General features: G+C 41.5%; 1 protein-coding gene across 43 annotated transcripts in view; it reads left to right on the top strand.

The window, feature by feature from the left end:
- The window catches only part of ESRRG (estrogen related receptor gamma), a 617,890-nt gene that overhangs the window by 87,105 nt on the left and 507,966 nt on the right, over positions 1-22,819 (top strand). For 2 of the 43 annotated variants that reach the window (XM_072759525.1, XM_072759506.1), the window contains exon 1: positions 981-1,309. The exons of 36 other annotated variants lie outside the window; for them this stretch is intronic. The gene's annotated coding sequence lies outside the window, so the exon portion shown is untranslated. Of the gene's footprint in view, positions 1-980; positions 1,335-22,819 lie in introns of those variants that run through there. 5 more of the 43 variants (XM_072759531.1, XM_072759507.1, XM_072759520.1 and 2 more) reach the window with 4 other exon arrangements.

The following is a 22,819-nucleotide window of genomic DNA, read 5'->3' as shown; positions in this document are numbered from 1 at the left end:
AATACCTGAGTCAACTTTGTAGAAACCTGCACTCTGAAGAGACAGGTCAGGAGGTTTTGCGGGAACACTGTCGTGTTAACAGTGTCTACCAGAGGCACTTCAGGGTTGTGTCAGTCGTCTCGTGGGTGTTCAATTTCCTATAACCTGGTAATATGGTGGTTTTTGTTTGTCCAGACCTGCAGGGGTTAATCTTTGTTGCTCTTCGTGTTTGATGTGAATCCTCCTATATTAATGTGGTTTTTGAAATGAAAAATCCCTACATGCACAGAGTGCCTTGGATAGTTTTGCATTTGCAAATAAAGCCCTAACAAATGCTCATTTAAAAAATATATTTTCCCAGCTGAGCACATTAAGGCTATATGCTGCATCTTTGTATTCACTTCAATAAACCAGGTGTGCTTCTGGAGATTAGCTATTTTTTATAAAGAATGATTTTGAAATAAATGACAATGGGCTCATTTCTCTTTATGCTGAGGATAACATTAAAGGAAAACTGCCGTGATTAGTTTTAATATCTCAGATAGCTTAATGAGTACTTACTAAAAATGTGAGTGTGTGTGTGTGTGTGTGTGTGCGCGCGCGCACAAACACAGAAGGTAGATATATGTGTACACATGTGCCTGAATAATTTTCCAACATCTTAAGTAATACCTGTCAGGGATTTTAATAACCCAGCGCCAGTGAATTATTCTGGTGGCTGTTTTCACTGAGGCTTTCAGCAGGAAGCCCATTTTCCCACGGAGCTGGGGTTCTTTTTTGTTTTGTTTTTTTAAAAGTGCCAATCAGAAAATTTGAAAATGGCCTGGGATTTTATGTGTCAGTTAGAGTCAATGATTGTGTATGTCTTTATCTGGAGCTCTTTTGCACCTTATGTCTCGTCTGTAATAAAAGCTGGAGGTCAGCATAGACAGATTTGAGGTGTATGGGTTCGGTTTGGAAGAGTTAGTATGTGGATTATATTAGGACCCAATGAGAGAGGTGGATTAAAGATATCCAGAAAGGAGCAACATGATTTTGTACAGAATGAACATGTAGTGGGATGGGATTGAGTCATTCCATGTATCTTTCTAAGATGGTCCTGTAGTTAATGAATAGAACTGAGTGCATGCCAATGGTGGGAGGGGCCACATGGCTGAGGTAAGCCAGAGAGCCTAGGGTGGTGTTCAAGAGGCAAATCACAGACGCCAGTCTGGGTGGGGATTCCCATGCGGCCAAAGGGGAAGGTGGTCAGCGGACAGAATGATTTCAGAAGGATCTACTGGACATCCTGCGAAGGGGGCAGAAATGTCTTGAGCTTCTGCATTTCAAGGTTTGCTACCTCATTCTGCTGAGAGGTGATTATGGCTTTATTAAGAGAATTGACTAAGTCTTATCTTAAAGACAGATTATCCAGGGTCACAATAGTCAAAGGATCTATAGTTGTTTTTTTCCCCCTTTTTTTCTTGTCTTTCGCTATTCAAATGTTACTGTTATCTTTTCTAGAAACTGGAGAGAGAAAGGTAAAATTTAAACCTGGCCCCTGTTTTTTGTCGTGGTGGTGGTGGTGGTAGTTGTTCAAAACTCTGGGTAATGGTATAAATAAAGGGATGAGATTGTAGCTGTTGCTAATATGCACGTGGGTGACTATCCAGGAGAGACTGTTACCCGACTTTCTGCCACCCCAGACGATTGATCTTCAGCTCTCCATTTTGAGTTCTTAGTTTTTGTCTTGTTTCCATATGGGCACAATCTATAGAGACAACATTATCACTTTGTCTTTAGAACTATGACTTAAACTACAGCCTATATGTGTTTTTAAGAGCCAGGATGTGGGTGCAAATAAACGTAATTCTTTGCCTCTTATCCTGAGAAGGTGGCTCAATATGAGAGTAATGAAAATAAGGACAAAAATAGCTAAATTTAAAACTCTGGTCTAAGATAATGGCTCTTTAAGAAAAGTATTGAGGAACACTGTTGTCACAAGATTCTTTATTGGTTCTTATAAGACTGCAGAGGGTCAGCAGTGATGTGTTTCATTTCAGGAAGTATGGCCGAGAATTTTGGTTAACTAGAGATAAGTTATGTAATATTCATTTATTATTGATAGGTTTTGAAAATGACACAGACTTTTCAGGTGGAGTCTGGTGATTTTATATTTGTGTAAATGGGAGAGAGAGCCTTCCTCTCTGCAACCGAACCCAGCTTCCTTCTTTCCATTTATGGAAAGTGTCTTTGCGGCCCAATTTAGCTGCAGCCAGTGAGGGTGTTCACTTTGCTGTGTCTAGGAGTGGAAAGTGCAGTGATTAGTCTCTGAGATGCATAAAGTGTCTACTTTGCTGAGTTTTCTAATGGATGTTGGGGCTTGAGCATCTCATGCATAGGTTATTATGGAGTGTTTGTTTATGCTTGTTTGCTTGTGAATGCCAAGAAATGCTTAATGTTCAGCATTACATTTCAACTGGAGCTGGGAGCAAAAGGAGCAATAAGAATTTGTGAGAGGGTATTTTTGAGGATGCAGGGGGAGATATCAGACAGCTGAGTGATTGATGCGCCATTCTGGAAAAGATGGGGGCATACCATGACAATGGAGGAAAGTCGTGGCTTTCTTCACTAGGAACTTCGGAAGCCTACCTCACAGTACAGGGAAGAGTTGACAAACAGCAGTTCCCTGGCTGTGTCACCAGAGCTCATCACTCCTTGCCAAATCAAAACTTCCTGGCTGCTCTCATTTAAATAAACCCATTTGGAGAGATTTTTTTTTTTAAGTGAACAGATCGGGTTTCTAATTTTAGCTGTGACAGCTTATAATTAGAAACCTCTCCAAACTTACTTGTTTACAAACACCTGCATCAATAGTGCATGTTTATCATTTTAGAATGGGCTGTGCTGGCACGGAATATGGGGGTGGAGGGGGTGATGGAGCCCTCTGTTTACATGTTCTCTCATTCCTTATGGATGCCACAGCCAGGCAGTGTGCCCATGTGTGTGTATGTATGTGCATGAGAACATGTATTTGCTTGTATGTGTGTATGTGTGTGTGTATGCGTGTGTGTGTTTTCTTTACTTCCCTCCCAGGTGGATACCTCCAGCCCATCTAGCAAATCCTTTGGCCTGTGTCACATTGCAGAGCTCTCTGCTTTCTTGGGAATCAAAGAAATTGGTGGTCAGTTATTTGGGACAAGGTTAGATTTTAAATGATACCCTGGAGAGAAATTTTAGCAACTAATTTTAGCAACCCAGGATCTGCATTGGATAAAATGCTTTCTCTATTTCCATAATTTCTATATTTATATGTCATTCAGCATACTGTATAGCTGAGTGATTCAAGAAAAACAAATAGGGAGAGCTATCCATAATATAAATAATTCTACATTTTATCAAAGCCGAAATACATATCTGTGGTTAGAATGAGCCCACCTAGTGAAGTGATGGTTTCTTGCAGACGGAAATGGAATGCTATCAGCAATCATCAAAAAGATGACAGCCGCGTGGTCGAATGATAGAACACGGCCCTGGTTCTCCCTGATTCCAGATCATAAAATGTCAGCGGAGAACCCAGTGGGTGCGTTGCTTTGAATAGAATCTTGATGATTTCTTGGGACAAGCATAGTTATTCCTTTCAAAGAATGTAAAAAAGATATTGCATGCCAAAGCAAGATTTAAAATAAAAAGTAAAATTAGAACACAGACTCACAGACCAATATCTAATTCTAATTAAAGTGAAGATTCTGTAGGAAACCAAGCAGGTGTGGGCCTGAGCTGTGACACTTGAGTCTGCCAGCTGGTAGGGTGACAGTCAGATGCCTGTTTACTCTCCAATATCCAAGACCACTTAATGTTCCAGGGAGGAGACAAAGTAGAAACAATAAACAAACATTCTAGATGCAGGGCTTGTTGTGGAAACTGATTTTTCCCAGAGAAGTGAAAGATGGAAAATCTGCTTCTCGGATCTAATCTGGACATAGCTAGCTTCTTTGCTGTTACACCCGAGATCAATTAGATTAAATGACTATTTTAAGTCTCTGCCGAGCCTAGTTCTTTCCGAACTGTGTACTATGTTACATACCGATGGATGTGTGTGTATGTGTGTGATTATGTATATAGACATTCTTTCAACTCTTAGAAATGCGCTACCTTTATACCAACTTGCAGTGAATGTTTAAAGGATTTAATGCATTTGCTGTCTTGTATCAGAAGAATGATGGAGGGATTCAATGAGGAAAAAGGACTGTTGGCACAGCTTGCAGGCTGTTACTTTCACCAACTGTGGTGTCAGCTATGATCTTTTTTCAGTGTTTCTGACTATAGGGCCTCTTAGCTAGAGATTCCCTGGGTCCTTATGATTTAGTTTTTTTTTTTTAAATAAAAAAAAGAACATTTTTCATGCTTTTACTGAGCACCTACTCTCCACAGAGTTTTAAGTCAAAATTGAGGGGGAGGGCTCAAATGGATAGAGGACTCTATCCTAGCTGTGGAGGGTGCCCAATGTAGAAGAGAGGATTTGAATATACTCTAGGGCAGTGGGATGTATTGCCAGAAGCTAGAAATAAAGCTTAGCATGCTCTGTGTGGAGGTATTTGATCCGGTATGTCTTTCCTTTAAGCCTGGCAAATTTCTGAGCCTCCCTTTGGGTTGAATGGAGTAGGGCCAACAGCATCTTTTGGGTACCACTGTGTACCTAGCACAGATATGGGAGTAGAGTCTGAAGTCAAATTAGGTTGGTTTGAATCTCAAGGCAAACACATGCTCATGGTGTGTTCCCTTGGACACAATACCTGAGCTCCCTAATTCATAGTTTTCTCATAATCAAAACTAACCATCTCCTGATTCTTTTTAAGGTAAAAGGTGTACTAGCCTTGTGAAGATATTTTACAGGAGAGGAAAAAACTTAATCATTGATAGAAAAATCCTGAAATATTTCAAAACTAATACTCTCATAAGTTGACCAAAAAAAAAAGTTTTTTTTAAAAAGATTTTATTTATTTATTTGATAGAGAGTGAGCAAGCGAGCATGAGCAAGGGGAGCAGCAGGTAGAGGGAGAGGGAGAAGCAGGCTCTCCACTGAGCAGGGAGCCAGATACAGGGCTCGATCCCAGGACCTCGGGATCATGACCTGAGCCAAAGGCAGGTGCTTAACTGACTGAGCCAGCCAAGCATCCAACAAAGGTTTTTGATTGCTAACTCACTGCCATAAAAGTTTAACTAAAGCAATAGCTCTATTTATTAAATCCCACAGTAATTTGATGAATAATTTGAAAAGAATGAGAAAATTCCAGTTGGAGGGCAGGTGAACACGGAGCAGAAGGAAAAGGAAGTGTCAGGACAACATGGTGTCCTCTCAGTTTTTGTCTTCATCAGACCATAGACAATAGGGCAGTGATTTTAGAACTTTCTCAGCCAAGCTGCTGAGGAGACAAAATTTGGAGTCACCAGTTCAGGGACTTTTTTCTTCCATGACCAGTCCAAAAACCTATTCAACTGCTACTTTATATAACTCATTTTGAGACCGCAAGACTGAAATTTTAAAGGAAAATAGTGTCATGGAACTTATGAAATAGAAGGCCAAGAATGTGGAGCCAAATATGTGTGTTGTGGGAGATGTCACTCCATATTAAAATTAAACTAGTGGTACTTGTCATCCATCCCCCCACTCCTGTGTGTGTGTGTGTGTGTGTGTGTGTGTGTGTGTGTAGTTTATGTGCAGTATCTCCACAAATACCCATAGCCCAGCCTACAAAGATTCAGACAGAGTTGGTGGGATCATGGTGATCACTGGTTAGAGAATATTCCTGTTCAAATGGAGGTACTGAGACAGATCTAAAAAGTTAAAAAGAGAGAGAGAGAGAGAGAGAGAGAGAGAGAGATTGAGAGTCTTAAGATTATAGGAGCTTGCATTCATGGTGCAGGAACAGAACGTACCAAGGTACCTCGTGAGAACGTATGGAAAGTTTGTGAACTTGATCTGGTGACACTTGTGTGCGTGTAACTGCTTTGAAAGGGAACTTGTACTAGATTTAGTTAAATCGGACAAAAAAAACCCCACACTTTTGGAGACCTGAAAATACTCTTAACAAAAGTATGGGGGGTGGTGGGGGGACTTAAAGATCTATCCCATCTGGGTGTTCGAGATGAATCTCAGGAGACTACACTTAAAAGAGAAAGAAAGAGATTTGTCGTCTGGAAGCAGAGGCAGGTGCCTGGAGGCATTTGTCAATACCTTACCCAGTTTTTACAGAACAAACTTAGCCTGTGGCCTCAAGGCAAGCAGCCTGGAAGTGATTTCTTTGACCTTGGAGGAAGGAGTCTTCTCAGTGGTCTGTATTTTCCAGCTGGGATTCAAAGAAAGGATGCTGCTTTGCCCACAGCTCTGGCTAACTTGGAGAGAGAGCCGAGAAGGAACAGGACAGGCGTCAGCATGGAAGAAGAAATACCCTGCTGTTGACTGGTTGACTGGTTTCTCCTCATGTAGGATAGAAACACCCATGTTAGGAACGGGGTGTGGACTTTGGCCATAGGCACCAGTGTGACTTGGGCTACCAGGAGCGTTTTAGATCATCTTTAAATTCTGAGAAGTCTGTCTTTAGTATTTCTTTGGAAGAGCTCTGCCTCCAGCTCAGATTTTTTTCACAGAGTCACCAGAGCTTTAACTTGAGTCAAGTTTTTGACTTTTGTGTTAAACCTAAACATTCTGTTAAATATTGCAGGGCCTCGTGAGTTTTCTTCTATATATAACTCAGTTCTGTGACCAGAGATATTTGAAGGGGCTGGCCTTGTGGAGGAAACGGTCCAAAGATCATTTACTGAGAATCTGGGCCTGCTTCTAGATTGGTACCCTGAGTAACCCTGGCCCCATTCCCCAACTTCCACTTTCTTAGACACCTACCAGCACCGATAGTAACAACAGTGGCCGTTCATTATTTTAAAAGTGCATCAGCATTTTGCAATATGCCTTTTTAAAAAATTGAGATATAATTACCATATAAGATTACCTTCATTTCAGAGGCACCTGAAAAAAAAATGGAGATATAATTGCCATATAACATTACCTTCATTTCAGAGGCAGTGATGTATAAACACTTTTTATACATCATCCATGTAATTGTCCAGGCGAATGAGGTAGATATGACTAGGCCCACTTCAACAGTAATGAAATTGAAACCAACGCACGTTCGGTGAGCTGGCCAAAGCCACACAGCAGGGATTTGAACTCAGGACTGGCCTGTTCTGTGATTGATGTCTTCCCATTAGCAAGGAGATCTCACATTGAATTAGAAAATCTTTTAAAATCCTTTGAGTGTGTTAAAGTAATTTAACATAAGGGAAGCGAAGGAAAAATAAAATGGAAACAGAGAAGGAAGCAAATCACAAGAGATGCTTAACTTGAGGAAATGAACTGAGGGTTGCCGGAGGGGAGCGGGGTAGGGGTGGGGTAGCTGGGTGATGGGCATTAAGGAGGGCACGTGATGTGATGAGCACTGGGTATTATATGCAGCTGATGAATCACTAAATTCTACCCTTGAAACTAATACAGTATATGTTAACTAAATTGAATTGAAATTTAAAAAAATTAAAAAAAAAAGTAATCCATAGGTAAAAGATGTTACTTCCCATTTTTTTCCACATAACACAGGAAGTCCCAGCTCTTGACCCTGTAAGTTATGGTGAGATGTTCCATTCTGGATTGCTTGCCAACAGCTCCTCCACATTATGAAGGGGCCACGAAGCCACAGTGTCCCTGCTGTTGTGCAGCACACCCTGTGGCCTGGCTCCTCTCTGTGCTCGTGGAGCCCTCGAGGGCCACACAAGACGAGGAGAGGGTGACTCACCTTTGCTTCCAGGCCTGGGCTTGCTCCCATCTTTGTCCATCTGCATTGGAAGGTTTTGTGGGAGCACGTTGGCTTTTGTCTCAGGGGCAGCAGCGAGGGATGGTTGTGGTGGTTCCGATGTCAGCACCCTGGACGGCAGGACAATGTGTTTAATTGCCCTGTGGCCGCGGGAAGCTTACTACAGAGGGCCAGGTCCCCCAGTGGTTCACAGGACCAAAGCCGAATTGGGGAGAAAAGTCCCCTCAGGCCGATCTGGACTTCAGAGTCAGGAGTGGCAGGGTTTGAGACAGACCAAGGGGAACAAAGAAATTTCCAAAAGATGTGTGTCGAAACAATAAAAAAAAAAAAATTTCAAAGTCAGACTTTGACATGAAACGATTTCAGAGTTGAAAAGGGGAGGATTGCAGGACTTTGGGAGAAACAGGAATGTCCTCAGTATTCAGAGGCCATCCTGGTTCCAGTGTCGCTCAGTGGCCAGGGCTGTGAGGACACCTGTAGCTCAGTGGATGAGTGGCCACCCAGGTCTTGTGGATTTGGAAAGGGTGGTGGATGGAGCATGGGTGCTGGGTGTAGGGAGTCGGTGCAGAGAGGAAGATGGGCCCTCCTGTGAGGAGAAGGGCTAGGCCATGGCGTTCCTGCTGGACAGAAGTCCTGGGCACCTGGGCTACTCACTTCACCTCCTTTATCAGGTGACACCCTGGGCAGAAAGTACCTGCTGGGGACTTGACGCAGCACTCCGCCATCGCTAATTAGGTTTCAGGGGGTGCTTTTTCTAATACAAATAAAAGATTATAGGTGCACCCCCTTTTCATCTGCCCCTCCCTGCCCTACTAAGCCTTAGTCATGGGTTGCTGCAGGCACGTGGCCACAGGGGACGTCTATGCTGAAGGATATCAGTGGAGATAGCTATTTAAGAGGTTTTACTTTTACATCTGAGCAGCCAAATTGTGCATGTAACAATGGGGACCAATTATTGCACAATAGAGCATCCCCAATGAAACCGAGAGAGTGTGTGTTTAATATGCAACGAATGACACCGTCTTCTCCTAAACAAAGAGAACATTTCCAGGCCATCTGGGAGAATGGGCTTCCATTCTAAAGTTCCAGTTGTTGGGGAAAGCAATATATACTATCATTTCATCCATGATTTTGAAAACAATCAGCCCCCAAATAAACAATAATAATATCACCATTTGTGTTAATGTAGATGGGGTATAGAACTTTTCTGGGTTTGAAGTATCATTTATATACCCTTTTCTTTGGAAATCGAACCTTCTTGAGTTCTAATTGATCTCCAGCTCAAACGATAATAGTGTTGAATAGTTTAAAACACTTAAAAAATGCCATCCTATTGACGGCGGTTGTCCAGTGGTCCTGAATTGAACGCGAATCCTAAATGAGGAATCGTCATTTCCCTAAGGGTTCTTCTTAAAGTCGGCTGTTTTATCCTCCAACAGAAATCACTAGAAAAAAAAAAATTCACCATCTACTCAAGATATTTTACAAAGGGAAAAAATGAAGTCCAGTGAGGATAAGAGATTTGATTCAAGATCATAGAATGAAAGAACTGAACGGTCAATGGAGAACCTACTAAAAACTTAATTTTTGATGATTAAAAAGACAATAAAAATAGCAGACACAAAAATTCAAGGTGCAGCTTTGTTAAAGAAGGTCCATTTATTAGAAAAAAAAATGTGGCAGGCATTGCATTCTTTTTGTAACATAGTAGCAAATAGTCATTGGTAAAATTTAAAGTGACTGACTCATCCTGGCTTGCCCAGGACCATCTTGATTTTTGCGCTTAAGCACGGGGAAGTGCTTTGAATTCAGGACACCTCTCAGTCCTGGGCATATAGGGATGGTTAGTCACACTGAATTTGGCCCGGGAAGAAAAAAAAAAACACCAAAAAACTACATTATTAGGTTAAAGTTGTCATATTTTTCCTTATAAGCTAAGTTTCTTCATGCTCAGCTATCTTCTCTTAAGAAGGAAATTGAAATCTGTGTGTTAGTTACATGAATTCATGTAAATCTTTGCCGCTAGTATGGTTAGACGGCGGAAAGTAGCAGTGAGTCTGGCCTCTCCTTTCCATCTTCTAGAGTTTTCCTCATATTCTCTCCACCACATTTCGGACAATGTTGGAAATAATGAAGATTGGTGGGGGACTTGTCTCCGAGCATAATTTTTCTGGCACTGCATTCAAAACTGGAGCAGTACAGTAACACCGAAACCCTACGAGGACAGGAGTGAGGAAAGGTCGGCAGACTTTCTCTGTAAAGGGCAAGTTAGTAAATATTTTAGCCTTTGCTGGTCACACATAGTCTCTATAATGCAATCTCTCTCATTTTTTCAAAACAACTCTTTGAAAATGTAAAAACCCTTTTTAGCTTTCAGGGTATATAAAAATAGGCTGTGGACCAGATTTGGCCTCTGAGCCAAACTCCCCTGTAGGGCATTGCTGTCCAATAGAAAGATAATGTGAGCCACACTTTTTAATTTTAAATTGTCTAGTAGCAACGTTAAAAAAGTAAAGAGTTGAGGTGAATTTAGTTTTAATCATGCGTTTGATTTAGTGCAATCTGTCCTAAATATGACCATTTCAACATGTAAGCAATATAAAAATTATTCGTGAGATATTTTGCATTTTTTGATCCCGAATCTTTGAAATCCAGCCTAGCCACGCTTCAGGTGTGTAAGAGCTGCACGTGTATGGCCAGTGGCTGCCGTATTGGACAGCACTGGAACTTCCTCCTAATGTCTAATGGGACAAATGTTCAACCCTTCTCCTGTAGTCCTTTAACTCTTCAATGAGCACAGAGATGACACAAAGCAAAACAAGAAGATATTAGAACTGGAAGGTGGCTGAGAGATCATATGGTTACACACTTGTGTCACTTGTAAATGAGGAAGCTGAGGATCAGAAAGGCTAAGTTGTTTGCCCAAGGTCGTCGCTCAGCTAGTTTAGCAGCAGACCTGATACTAGAACTCAGGTTTCTGGACCTGCCAGTGGCCTCCCCACCCCACTGAGGTGGGAGGTCTCTCAGTTCTTGGTGAAATTTGCCATTAATGGTCCTGCGCCTGAGGGTCATCGAGAAGATGGTTGATTTTTCTGGTCATGGTGATGTGTTTAACTATGCAGAGCTCACTGTTAGGTACCATTTATGATCTGTGGCAACCGTGTGAGAGGTCTGGCTGGGAAGAAAAGGGTGGTGTCTGTGGCCATAGAGGAAGGGGAAGGAAGGGAAGACCTGTGTTTCGGTCATCTGAACAGACAGGTAGATAAGAATATGTGGGCGCAGGTGTGCATTGTGCGTGCTCAAGAGCATGCTTGCATGTGTGTGTGTGTGTGTGTGTGTGTGTGTGTGTACATGCATCTTAATAGGGTACTGCCTCTGGAGCATCTTTTTGTGTCTTTCACCCAGGCAGCCTCCTAGATAAAGGGTGGGATCTGGGGGCTGGCGTTTGCTGTGATGGCACGGATCCTGAGCACTGGTCGGGCTCTTTTCTTTGCCTGGGAAATGCTTGCCCCTTGTGCTAACGGACACAGTAAGCTGAGTAACTATTTGTAGTGTCATCAGAGTAAAAGGAAGAAAGGGAAGTTTCATTGCTTTATAAGTAGCCCAGACCCATGCCTTTCGTTGGGTATTTTCTTTCTTTTTGGTCAGTGTGCATTTTTCTTTTTTGGACCTGACTCCTTTTTTCTCCACTTAAGGGAGTTACAGACCAGCTGAAGAATTTTATGAATAGGAAAGCCCTGTAGTGCATTTAGCTTGGGAAAATGTCCCTTAGAATAGATTGTTTCTGAGTCAAGTGTATAAATATTCTGGCTCAAGACTATACCCTTTTTTCTTAATGAATTGGTCTGGCGGTAGTTAAAGCCAAGTGTGGTCGAGCAGAGTGCTCCAGAGAGAAAATTGAATGGACAGAAAGCCCAGTCAGAGTTTTCAACTTTATATAACATGTTTTGCAATATATTAGAAAATTAACTTTATGGCAACTGGCAGGACCTGTTGTGTAAGTCTGTCAGTTTGGAAGCAGTTTGCTGTCTTTTCTTCTCTTACCTGACCCTCCCCCTGTAGCAAGTTTTGAAGACACAAACAGCTGCCATGGGACCTGCTCAGTTTCCTGGTGACTCATTCAAGTTTATCATCCCTTGCAGTCAGTTTCTAAGCTACTGAATATAAAAAAAGGAATTTTTCATGGACTACTTTAAAAGAGGGCTGCTAATCAATTTTTCTTATTATTTTATGCCCTCTGCTTTTTACACTACCCCCACCAGCTGGTTAATCATGCAAAAGCTGAACACTTCATTAGCCAGTACATGTTCGCCCATGGGCATTTCTGTAGTAAATTAGTTCTTTCTATTTATACAGGTAAGTCATGGCCAAAAGTCTTATAAGGTGCCAAAGGTAAGGGTTAGAATTAATTTCTTCTTTTTTTCTTCTTCTTCTTTTTTTTTTTTTTTTTTTAGGTTTTTTTTTTTTTTTTTTTTTTTTTTTTTTTTTTTAGTTTTTCAGAGAACTTGTTTTAAACTCTAAGTTCTAGTGATATGCAATTACTTTTGAATTAAAGACAAAATGGAGGGCAGACATTTTTCTGGGGACCCCAGTGTTATAGTATAGGGATAGTTAATGTGGCTTTTGGTGTAATCCTTGCCTTTCAGAAAGCAGGAGCATGGGGTACCAGTACTTCACTTTTTTTTTTTTTTTTTTTTTAAGGCAAGGCCTGGAGAAATATTTGAAGACACTCTTTGAATTCAAGCAGAAGGAAGGATTGAGTCTAGTCAGAGTCCTCAACAAGTTCTACTCAAGAACTGGTGCCCTTACAGACATGTAATTAGGTATATGGCCTGTGCACAAAAAACCCATTAATGACGTGTGGGTTTCTTTTTTCTTTTTTCTTTTTTCTATTTTGTGTTTATTTCCAGAAATTGAAAAAAAATATTCCTTCCTATTTTTATTTTGTCAGAAAAACTACTCGTGCATTTGGGGAGAAATAATGGTGGCTGACTCCTAAATTTGCTGTTCCTAACAACATAAAATTAAACTCAGAAGTTTCTCTCCCCCTTCTCCTGGGAGGAATTATTTTCACGAGGGGTTCTGTAGTTTTGCAAATTCAGCTAAACAGGCAAAGCGCAGGCCTCTTCTGAACTTGGCATCAAATCTTGATAAGTCTGTCCTCGAAAAGAGTGTTGGGCTGTGTCTACCAGCCACAGTTTTCTGCAACTATGAGTAAAATTTCTGCCTCCAATGTGGGTTCTCTTAGTCTATTTTCTGCATAGCTTCCCAGCCGAAGAGACTGTTGGCAACTTCTCTTCTGGTTGTTTCCTTCATGGATGTTTCAAGTCTTTCCAGAGCTCTTCCCGAAGTGGTTATGATGATAAAAAACTGGATAAAACGCGATTCTATAATGTTTGGTTCCCTTTATAAATTATATTAAGTAAAGATACATGCTGGCTGCAGGGGACAGGTGAAGGGGGTTGTATTGAATTCTAGGAATGGGATCCAGTGAGAAATGCAAAGCCAAATCTGCTTATCATTTGAATTTTTGTGATTCCCATTACAATTTCTAGAAAGTGGGGAGAAATGTCAGTTGATTGCTTTTTTTTTTTAAGATTTTATATTCTTTTTAAGTAATCTCTATGTCCAATGTGGGGCTTGAACTCATAACCGTGAGATCCAGAGTCACATGCTCCACCAGCAGGGCCAGCCAGTCGCCCCTGATTGTTGTGATTCTTTTTCCCCCGATTCTGATAATAAGGCATTAGTTTCGAAAAGCTTGATAGGCATGAAGATTAGAGAAAGCCTAAATTGACACAATAATTATGCACATGACACTCTTGATGGAGAAGGCATTTTTCATTTCTTTAACCCTTAAGAGGGCAAGTGTTGTACTGTATTCTTATTTATCTGCTTTATTCCATCATAGTTTTATGCCTGGGGTTTTCACATAATCTCATCCTGAATTAGGAGCCCAAGATTTGCCTCTCATTTTCTGAGCCCTTTCTGATCCCTGGGTAGCTTCTTTTTGCATGGTGGGCAAGGAGAGAAACTTTTTCTTTTCACATATTGCTTGAATTCTCATTTAATGGTGTGGTTTGCGGCTCTCTGCTTGCAGTTTCAGTTCCTGTTTAAATACTAAAATCTATTGTTTGTCTCCCTTTCTAGACAACATAATTGCATTGCTAACTGGCAGGAGCAATTAAGTGTACAGTATTATGAAAAAAAAATAAAGGTCCCAGGCCCTAAGATTTAACTTGATTTCTAATTACACTGAATCCCCTCTGTGAGAGCAGCATGTAAGGGTTGAAGAACGCACGTAACAAGGAAACAGAGTCTAAGGAAAGAGGGGTATAATTCAGTGGGGCTTTTGGTGAGCTGATCTTTTCTACACTAGTGCCCGTCATTGGGTTGGAAGATTGATGACCATTTTTCTCTATTTATCATAGGAGTTGAAGCTTTATCCATCCTTTTTCCAGTGCTGGAGATAGTAACAGGATAATTCTCTGTGATTTTTTTTTCTGGAATTAGTATGGTTGGTAGGAAGTTGTTTTGGAGGACAGTATTGTTTTAGGAACAGGATGAACGTGTGGCCTTTGTAGTGGGAAATAGATCTTTTTAACGTTTCCATAGAGCATTTCAAATTCTTACCTACAAAAGTACATCTTTTCAATCTTGAGGGAGATGGCCTGCAGTAATACTGAGCAAAGAAAAGGGGTATCGCCTGGTCAGAGAAACTCTGGCAGTTGAGTGAAACCATTAGTACCCTAGGCCGGGCTCTTTCTTTTGGGCCTCAGCCAGGGTTGGCAGGGAGAGCATCCCTTTTTCATGGAACGCAAATTTCCAGCAGTGGGGCTCTGCATGGAATGTTTTTTGTTAAACAAGTCATCCATAAGGCACCGTAGGCTGTTGGTGTGGAGCAGTATGTTGCAGGCAGCAAAGTTAATGCGGTTAATATTCAACTGAACTTTTGGGGGGTTACTAATCCCTTAGGCAGATTCGCTAGGAAAGGCTACATATTAATAGCCCTCCAAATCAGACACCCCCAAGCGGATAGCAACAAGTGTTATCACATGTAAAACATTAGAAAAATCAGCCAAACTTGGGGTAGAGGTTCTGTTATAATAATTCTTTTGCTGGGGCCCCGGGCTTCTCTGAATCTATAACTCTTTGTTAAGGAGTGAATAGTCTTGAGCGAGTGTACATTTTACATATTCTTTAATTGACAGGTAATGTCTTTAAAACTCTTGCCATTTGCAGGGCCTTTCAAGAAGTATGACCAAGTTGGTTCTGATTTTTTGCTGCATTTAATTGAAGTAGAGCCTTTCTTCTCTTTCTTTGCCTGAAAGTGAAGGATGTTCTTTGGCTCTGTTGTGCCAGTGGGCTGGATCCAGGAGGAGGATCTAGTCAGCACGTACAGTGCTGGTGGTCTCACAGGGCACAGGTCAGAGCTCTGCTCATGCCTCCAACTCAGGTAGGAATTAAATCACGAGTTGCTGAAAGTTCCATGGGGCTCAGCAGGCCAGATGAGAGGTCAGTAAATGAAAGGTAAGGTGTTAAGTCATCATGAACGGCAGACCTCAGTAGGGAATAATGGGGCAAAGGTTGTTCTCAGCTGGGGATCATGGGCTTAGCTTTTTATCGTTTTTACAAGGATTTTCCTTTTTTGGCTCTTTCTTGTCTCGTTTTAGGCCATGTACTATTCCTAATGGGAATAATATGTAAAAGGATGAATAGAAAACCAGGGTGAAAATGACCTACCACGACTGTTGTAACCATATAACCTTATATTAGCTGTTTTCCAGGATGAGGATCTCCTAAAACTTTGATATGGTCCTCCCTCTTAAGATGATTTATTAGTATAACTAACATTTATCAAATATATCTCAGGACACATCAGTTCTATTCTGTTACCATCAAGTGTCCTGATCCTTGGTTTCCATGTAACATAACTATAGACTGACTTGGGTCTTTTCTGCGTAGAGCATGGACAAAGATCAGAGGTCAGGCTTGTAGATCTCATTCTTTTGCTGATGAACAGCCTTAGTGGGTGGTGGAAAAACATTAGCATTTGAAAACAGTTAAAATGGAGTTTTCAATTATCTGTGGACATGTTTGGCTTTCTCCACTGTCCTTGACCACAAAGAGTTGAGTTCATTTTCTTGTGCATATACTTTTTCCCACAGTATGTATTGATTTACCCCAAAGTTTAGAACTTTGGGCCCAGAAGGCCTAGACTGATATTACTTAGGATTTTTAAAAAGAGATTTATTTTTGGCCACAATTATTTGAAATAGACATCACCCTATTGAGCTTTTATTTTTAATGACCAAAACTGGCAAAATCACTGTGCAGAAACACATACTAAATAATTCTTGCCATGTTTTCACAAAACTAAAGCACTCTGTGGATGCTTTTTCTCTATTTCCTAGATTTTTAAAGACTTGTTTGAACCAGATGACTGGTTCAAAGACCAGTAGACTTCAAGACCAACCAGGTAGGGGTGTTTGCCTTTATCTGTTATCCTGGTTCCCTAAGCTGTCTAGCCTAAGGGTCCTTGGCAGGGTGCTGAGGAAGGTGGAGAAGTATTTAGAAGCTCAGAGTTCATGGTCAGGTGGCCTAGTTTAAAGTCGAGCGCCATTCTTGCTGGAGGTATGAGGTTGGGCATGTTACTGGAACTCTGCCTCAGCTTCCTCCTATGTAAAATGGGAAGGATGTTGCTGAATACTTCATATAGTGGTTGTGAGGAATAGCAGAAATTGTGTTCTAAAGTACTTGAAACAGTAGCTGCTGGCCCATAGTAGCGCATAGTACCATGTAGTAGTTGAGGCACTATGTATCATGGTTAAAAGCAAACTCTCTGGAACCAGCCTGTCTGTTTTACAATAGATCTCTTGCTGGAGCACCCGGTTGAGTGTCTGACTCTTGATCTCAGGTCCGATCTCAGGGTTGTGAGATCGAGGCCCGTGTAGGGCTCCTCACTCAGTGCAGAGTCTGCCTGAGTCTCTCCCTCTTCCTCTGCCCTCCCCACACACACTCTCTCTTATTGAAATAAATTAATAAAATCTTTAAAAAGTAATTAAAAGAATAGAACTCTTGCTAATTAGCAGAGTGATCTTGAACAAGTTGCCGGATCTCTCTATGCCCCAGTTTGCTTATCTCTAATAAAATGGGATAATAACAGTACCTACCCTGTAAGGCATCTGTAAAGGATAAATGAGGTGGTGAATAGTAAAGCACTCAGAAGAGTTCCTAGCTTAATAAGTCCTGTATAAATTTTGGTGTTATTATTATTATTCTTATAGCTCCTGGGAAGGAAGATGTAAGGCACAGTCAGAGAAAAGATAAAGATTGAAGGAGATGAGCTAGAAATAGGAAAAAAAGACAAATGGGGCAGAAAAAAATAGAGATTAAAAATAAAGTAAAAGATTGTATTTGATGGTGAATGATTGAAGGATCCACGTATCTCCAGATCTTAGTGTCTTCATCCCTTTTTCATGGAAATTGGAGTGGATGGATGTGGACTGAGTGCTCCCTCTGGGTCTAAGCCTGTAGCATTATTGGAAGCAGCCATCACAAAGACAACCCACCTGTCTTAGCCTGAAGTCCATACAGCTCTAAAATTTATTTGGAAACCATATACTGCTCATTTCATGATTTGATTGTTTGTTTCTTTGGTGTTGAGTTTAAGAAGTTCTTTATAGATCTTGGAAACTAGCCCTTTATCTGATACGTCATTTGCAAATATCTTCTCCCATTCTGTAGGTTCTCTTTTAGTTTTGTTGACTGTTTCTTTTGCTGTGCAGAAGCTTTTTATCTTGATGAAGTCCCAATAGTTCATTTTTGCTTTTGTTTCTTTTGCCTTCGTGGATGTATCTTGCAAGAAGTTACTGTGGCCGAGTTCAAAAAGGGTGTTGCCTGTGTTCTCCTCTAGGATTTTGATGGACTCTTGTCTCACGTTTAGATCTTTCATCCATTTTGAGTTTATCCTTGTGTATGGTGCAAGAGAGTGGTCTAGTTTCATTCTTCTGCATCTGGATGTCCAATTTTCCCAGCGCCATTTATTGAAGAGACTGTCTTTCTTCCTATGGATAGTCTTTCCTCCTTTATTGAATATTAGTTGACCATAAAGTTCAGGGTCCACTTCTGGGTTCTCTATTCTGTTCCATTGATCTATGTGTCTGTTTGTATACTGTTAGGTCTCCATTGATAATTGCAAAACTCTTTTGTTTTCCAAATGCAACTTTTAGGTTTATGATATCTCTTGGATTTTTTGCCACGTCCCAACTGTACCTTCCAGCTGCCATCTTCTTAAAAGATGGTCTGTCCATTCATCCCTTGCCACATGTGGCGACTTTTCAGAGTAATCTGAAACTGATGGGTATTCAGGGAGAGCTGTTGTATGACACAGGTGATCCTTACTGGTTATTAGTTCTCAGTTGCCAAGGAGGTATTGCCCTTGCCCACCCCCAGCTTTTAGTCTGGGACCCACGGGGTGGGAAGGTGAGTGGGCAGAGGAGTAAATCCTATCACAACAAAAGTATGGCAAGAAGTCCCCACTCTTGCAGTTGTTCTAGGAGAACGTCTCAAAGGAAGGGATTTCCAGAGTTGTTCAATATGGGTGGAAGATGACTTTGGAAATTGTAATTGGGGCAGCCCGGGTGGCTCAGCGGTTAGATGCCACCTTCAGCCCAAGGTGTGATCCTGGAGACCCGGGATTGAGTCCCACGTCAGGCTCCCTGTATGGAGCCTGCTTCTCCCTCTGCGTGTATCTCTGCCCCTCTCTCTCTCTTTGTCTCTCATAAGTAAATAAATAAAATCCTTTTTAAAAAAGGAAATTGTAATTGGTGTTATATAAATTTAGCTTGTAAAGATTTTGTCTTCCTTAAAATCTTCCTAAAAAGATTTTGCTTTCCTAGTTCCAGGAAACAGTAAAAACTCAACCTCACACTAACTGGTGATTGCAGTGTCTCCAGGCTCTTTCCCCACATTGAAGAACTGGCTGAGGACAGCTTGAACTTGTCATGCCAAAAGTAGGAGTAGCTGGAGGCCCTGGGAAATTCCGTTGGACCCCATGTAGATAGAGGTGACAGGAGAGACTCCAGAGCATTGCTGCATACCTTCCTTCCTATACACTCTACACATCAGCTTCATTGCTCTCTGAGGAATTGATACACCAATACAGCTGATTTTATTTCTTAAAACACTTTGAGAGGTAAACTGCAGGACTAGTTTAGATCTTTTAGAGGCATACTGGGTTTTGTTCAAGGCTAGTATACATTTTGATAGAGTGATGCATTAAATTAAAGCATGGTTGACCCTTGAACAGCATGGGTTTGAACTGTGTGCGTCCACTTAACATGTGGATTTCTTTCAATAAATACATACAGAGCTTATAAATGTAGTTTTTCTGTCTTATAATTTTCTTTTTTAAAAGATTTTATTTATTTATTTTTGAAAGACACAGAGAGAAAGAGAGGCAGAGACATAGGCAGAGGGAGAAGCAGGCTCCCTGCAAGGAGCCTGATGGCCGCTGAGCCACCCAAGTGCCCCTCTTCCTTATAATTTTCTTAATAACATTTTCTTTTCTCTGACTTTATTGTTGAGAATACAGTGTATAATATAACATATGAAATTATGTGTTAATCAGCTGCTCATGTTATCCGTAAGGCTTCTGGTCAGCAGCTATTGGTAAAGTTTGGGGCAAGTCAAAGGTTACATGTGGATCTCTGGCTGTGCAGGGTCAGGCGGGAGGGTCGGTGCCTCTAACCCCCACATTGTTCACATTGTTCAAGGGCAACTGTATTGCTTTGTGTCTTTTCCCCATTTTGGAGGGCTCTTGTTCTAAGTAGAAGGATGTAACGATTTGATAAAAGATAGATGATTTGGCGATTTTCTGTGCCTCCACTCAGGCTTAGTTTTTAGAAATGTGGCGATCATGGCACACAAAAGAATTATTTATCTAGAAGGTGTGACCGAACACCTGAGTCCCACTGGACTGTCAGCACCTGCCTCCTGTCCTTCCACATTATATGTTGAGTGCGGGCGGTGGGCAGGTACCACTCCAGATGCTCAGGGTGTCACACTGAACACACAGAGCTTACATTGCTTCCTAAAGCCCTGAAAGGGCCATTTTCCTTGGTTGTGAAATCCTAGGGTCACTAGACATACCTGTCCAGGTGCCAGGCAAGCATGGGGTCAATGCCCCCATTTAGCTGGCCCCGTAATGCTGTTGCTGCAGCCTCCCAGCCATGAGGGCCACGGGGAAGAACTCATTTGCTATAAAGTACAATGAGCGTTAAAAGAAATGACCATCAGTAAATTTGGGAAATCTTCATTTTAATTTCCCCGCCTCGCTGTGTGCATATGAGCGGTCTGCCACTTGCATATGGGGACCCTGTCATAACAGTTTCAGGAAGTGATTTGTTAATAATCAAGTTCTCTGAATGGCCCTAAATCTGTAATTGATGTGGGTCTGGATAAAGCAACCCTTCCACCCGCCTATTTTGGGGACCATTTTTTTGGCAGGGTCTGAGCCAGAATGAAAACTAGCCATCAGAACAAAATTTAGGACAGCTGGGATGCTTTGCAGCAAAGACTTTTTGGCTCCACAGTTCAAATAATCACAATAGCAGCTCAATTTAGCCTTTGGCTGAATGGCTTTGGCAGGGCACAATGAAAAATAATTATTTCATGGCCTGCTTATTTTTCCCTTAACCAATAAACTCTCAGACCTCTTCGGGCTTATGTAAATATTCTGCTGTGGACGAAGCCGAGCACACCATAATATCCCTATTTAGGAAATGGTCGTATTTCACCCTTGTGGGATGGAAAGCAAAACTCAACAACTTTTGGAGATATCTATTTAGAATGAGAAGGCGGAAAAAAAAAAAAAAAAGATGGGAAGAAATTTAATGGTTGGAAAGTGAGTCCCCAGTCACAGCCGCAGAGAAAAGCAGGTGGGGTTTCAGGTCCTCACTTAGAAGGCAGGGCATTAGGATGTGTTAGTGTAGCTGATGTGGAAGGAGGAGTATCACACAGAGTGTGCTGGACTGTGCTAACTGTAGTATAATAACAAGGAGGAATAACAGTCTAATCTGTTGTAGCCGTGGCTTTATAGGCTACACATAATGGTTCTCCAAACTTTTTGGTAAGTGCTTGCCCGATTTGCTCTCATTACATTCAATGTGCTGTAACTCTGTCCCTGTTTCATAAGTCCTTGCTTTTGCCCTGGGTTATTTGAATGGAGTCATGGAGAAGTGGATGGGATAAATTAAGTATGGCAGCAAGCCTAACAGCCACCCTAGACCTGAAGCCCTTCAAGGATTTTGCTCAAATCCCATCAATCTCCTGTATTTTATATCTGCCTTTTCAGGTCAGCTGCATCTTAGTGCAGGGCATCTGTGCCACTTGATGACCAATTCCTATTCAATGAGTCCATGGCTTTGCAGCTCAGTTGGTCAAAGCAGAGTGTTAATGAGATTGGTCATGGGTTTGATCCCTACAGGAGCCAGTTAACTCCATTCTGTCCCATTAACCCCTGCCAGCTGCCTTAGGTCATGGGTGGAATGGGGTGAGAGAGTGTGAATGGCCCGCTGCAAACCATCCCCACTACCCGGCAGCCAGCTAGTCCCACTGACAGTGGGTCAAGAGTATTCTCTGAGTGGCAGCAGATGGGGCATTAGAAGCCGTGGAACAACCATGAGCTTAATGCTGCTTGTCCTCCTGTGTATGTGTGTGTATGTGTGTGTGTGTGTGTGTGTGTGTGTGTGTGTAGGTGGAGGGCGCGGGCTGTGGTATAGGGTTTGGAAAGGGTGTTGGCGTAGGGGTGGGCATTTCTACTGTTATGGAGAGGTGGCTCTTTCTTGCTTTGAAAAGCTTGCCCCAAATCAAACTCATACTATGATCCTCAGGATGTGGGTTTAATGAGTGGCATTTCTTCTCAAAGTATCTTTAAAAAAAATCAGTAGTCATGTCATGCATCAGGATGAATTTCTAAATGTAAATGAGATTCTCCCAGTAATTTATTTACATTTGTTTTCAGCACAACAAATGAGACATCACGTAGCTTCATAATTTTCCATGACCGAGTCACCAGCATGCAGTGTGTAATTTACCATGATTTAAGATGCTTATCTGTAGATTTTTCAACAGTACCTTATAAGGCTTAAACAAGAGCAAGAGATCCTCTGTGCCATTTCACTTCTTGCTCTCCCTGACATTGCCACCCCAAACAAACATTCTGGGGCCCACTAAAATGTATATTCTTGCCTATGTCTTTGAAGGATCTTACATGGAAGGTAGGAAGTATTGGTTCTTTTTCCATTTCAAGTAGAGCTGTCATCACTGACAAAACTCTGGTATAAAGAAGAGAAAGACAATATTTCCCTTTGGATATTAGAATGTGTGAACTCGCAGAAGTTACTGCTCAAGGCTGGGTTTCCTCATTGTGGTATGTTACAGTAGATAATGTTGAGAGTTTAGCAATAACATTCCAGGTAAGGTGGAAGATTAGACTGAGTTTGACGGGTGAGTGAATACAAACTCTTTTTCAGAAGCTTTGAAAATGTGTTATATTTTCCTGCATTTTCACATTTTTCTGTTTGAAATGTGGCACTATGCTACTAGTCTTCCTTAATGGTCAACATCCAGGTGCAAGATAAAGAGGAAAAGATCTCCTAAATTTCAGTATGAGACGCTTAAATGCTCTTTTCCCCCAGGGGATTTTTTTTTATGCTTCTTTACTGATTTGAGCAAAAACAATGTGGGGGTGTACGTGGACTTTTGAGATTTAGGCCAGAGCAGGGAACGGAGATGCCGCATAGTTATTTTGTGGCTTTGACTGAGCCTATGGCTGAAGGTGCATGAAGAGGGTAGGATTAGGGATACCTCAGTTCTGGTATTTTATCCAGGTATCTCATCACGAGTAAGTCACAGTACGGCCTTGCCCTTTGCCAAGCAACCACTGAAATCAGTGAATTCAAAATACTTCCTTATTTCAGCTAAGATGCAGA

This window comes from Vulpes vulpes, chromosome 5 (assembly GCF_048418805.1).
Source record: "Vulpes vulpes isolate BD-2025 chromosome 5, VulVul3, whole genome shotgun sequence".
Classification (NCBI taxonomy): domain Eukaryota; kingdom Metazoa; phylum Chordata; class Mammalia; order Carnivora; family Canidae; genus Vulpes; species Vulpes vulpes.
This window is presented reverse-complemented; position numbering and strand designations above follow the sequence as displayed.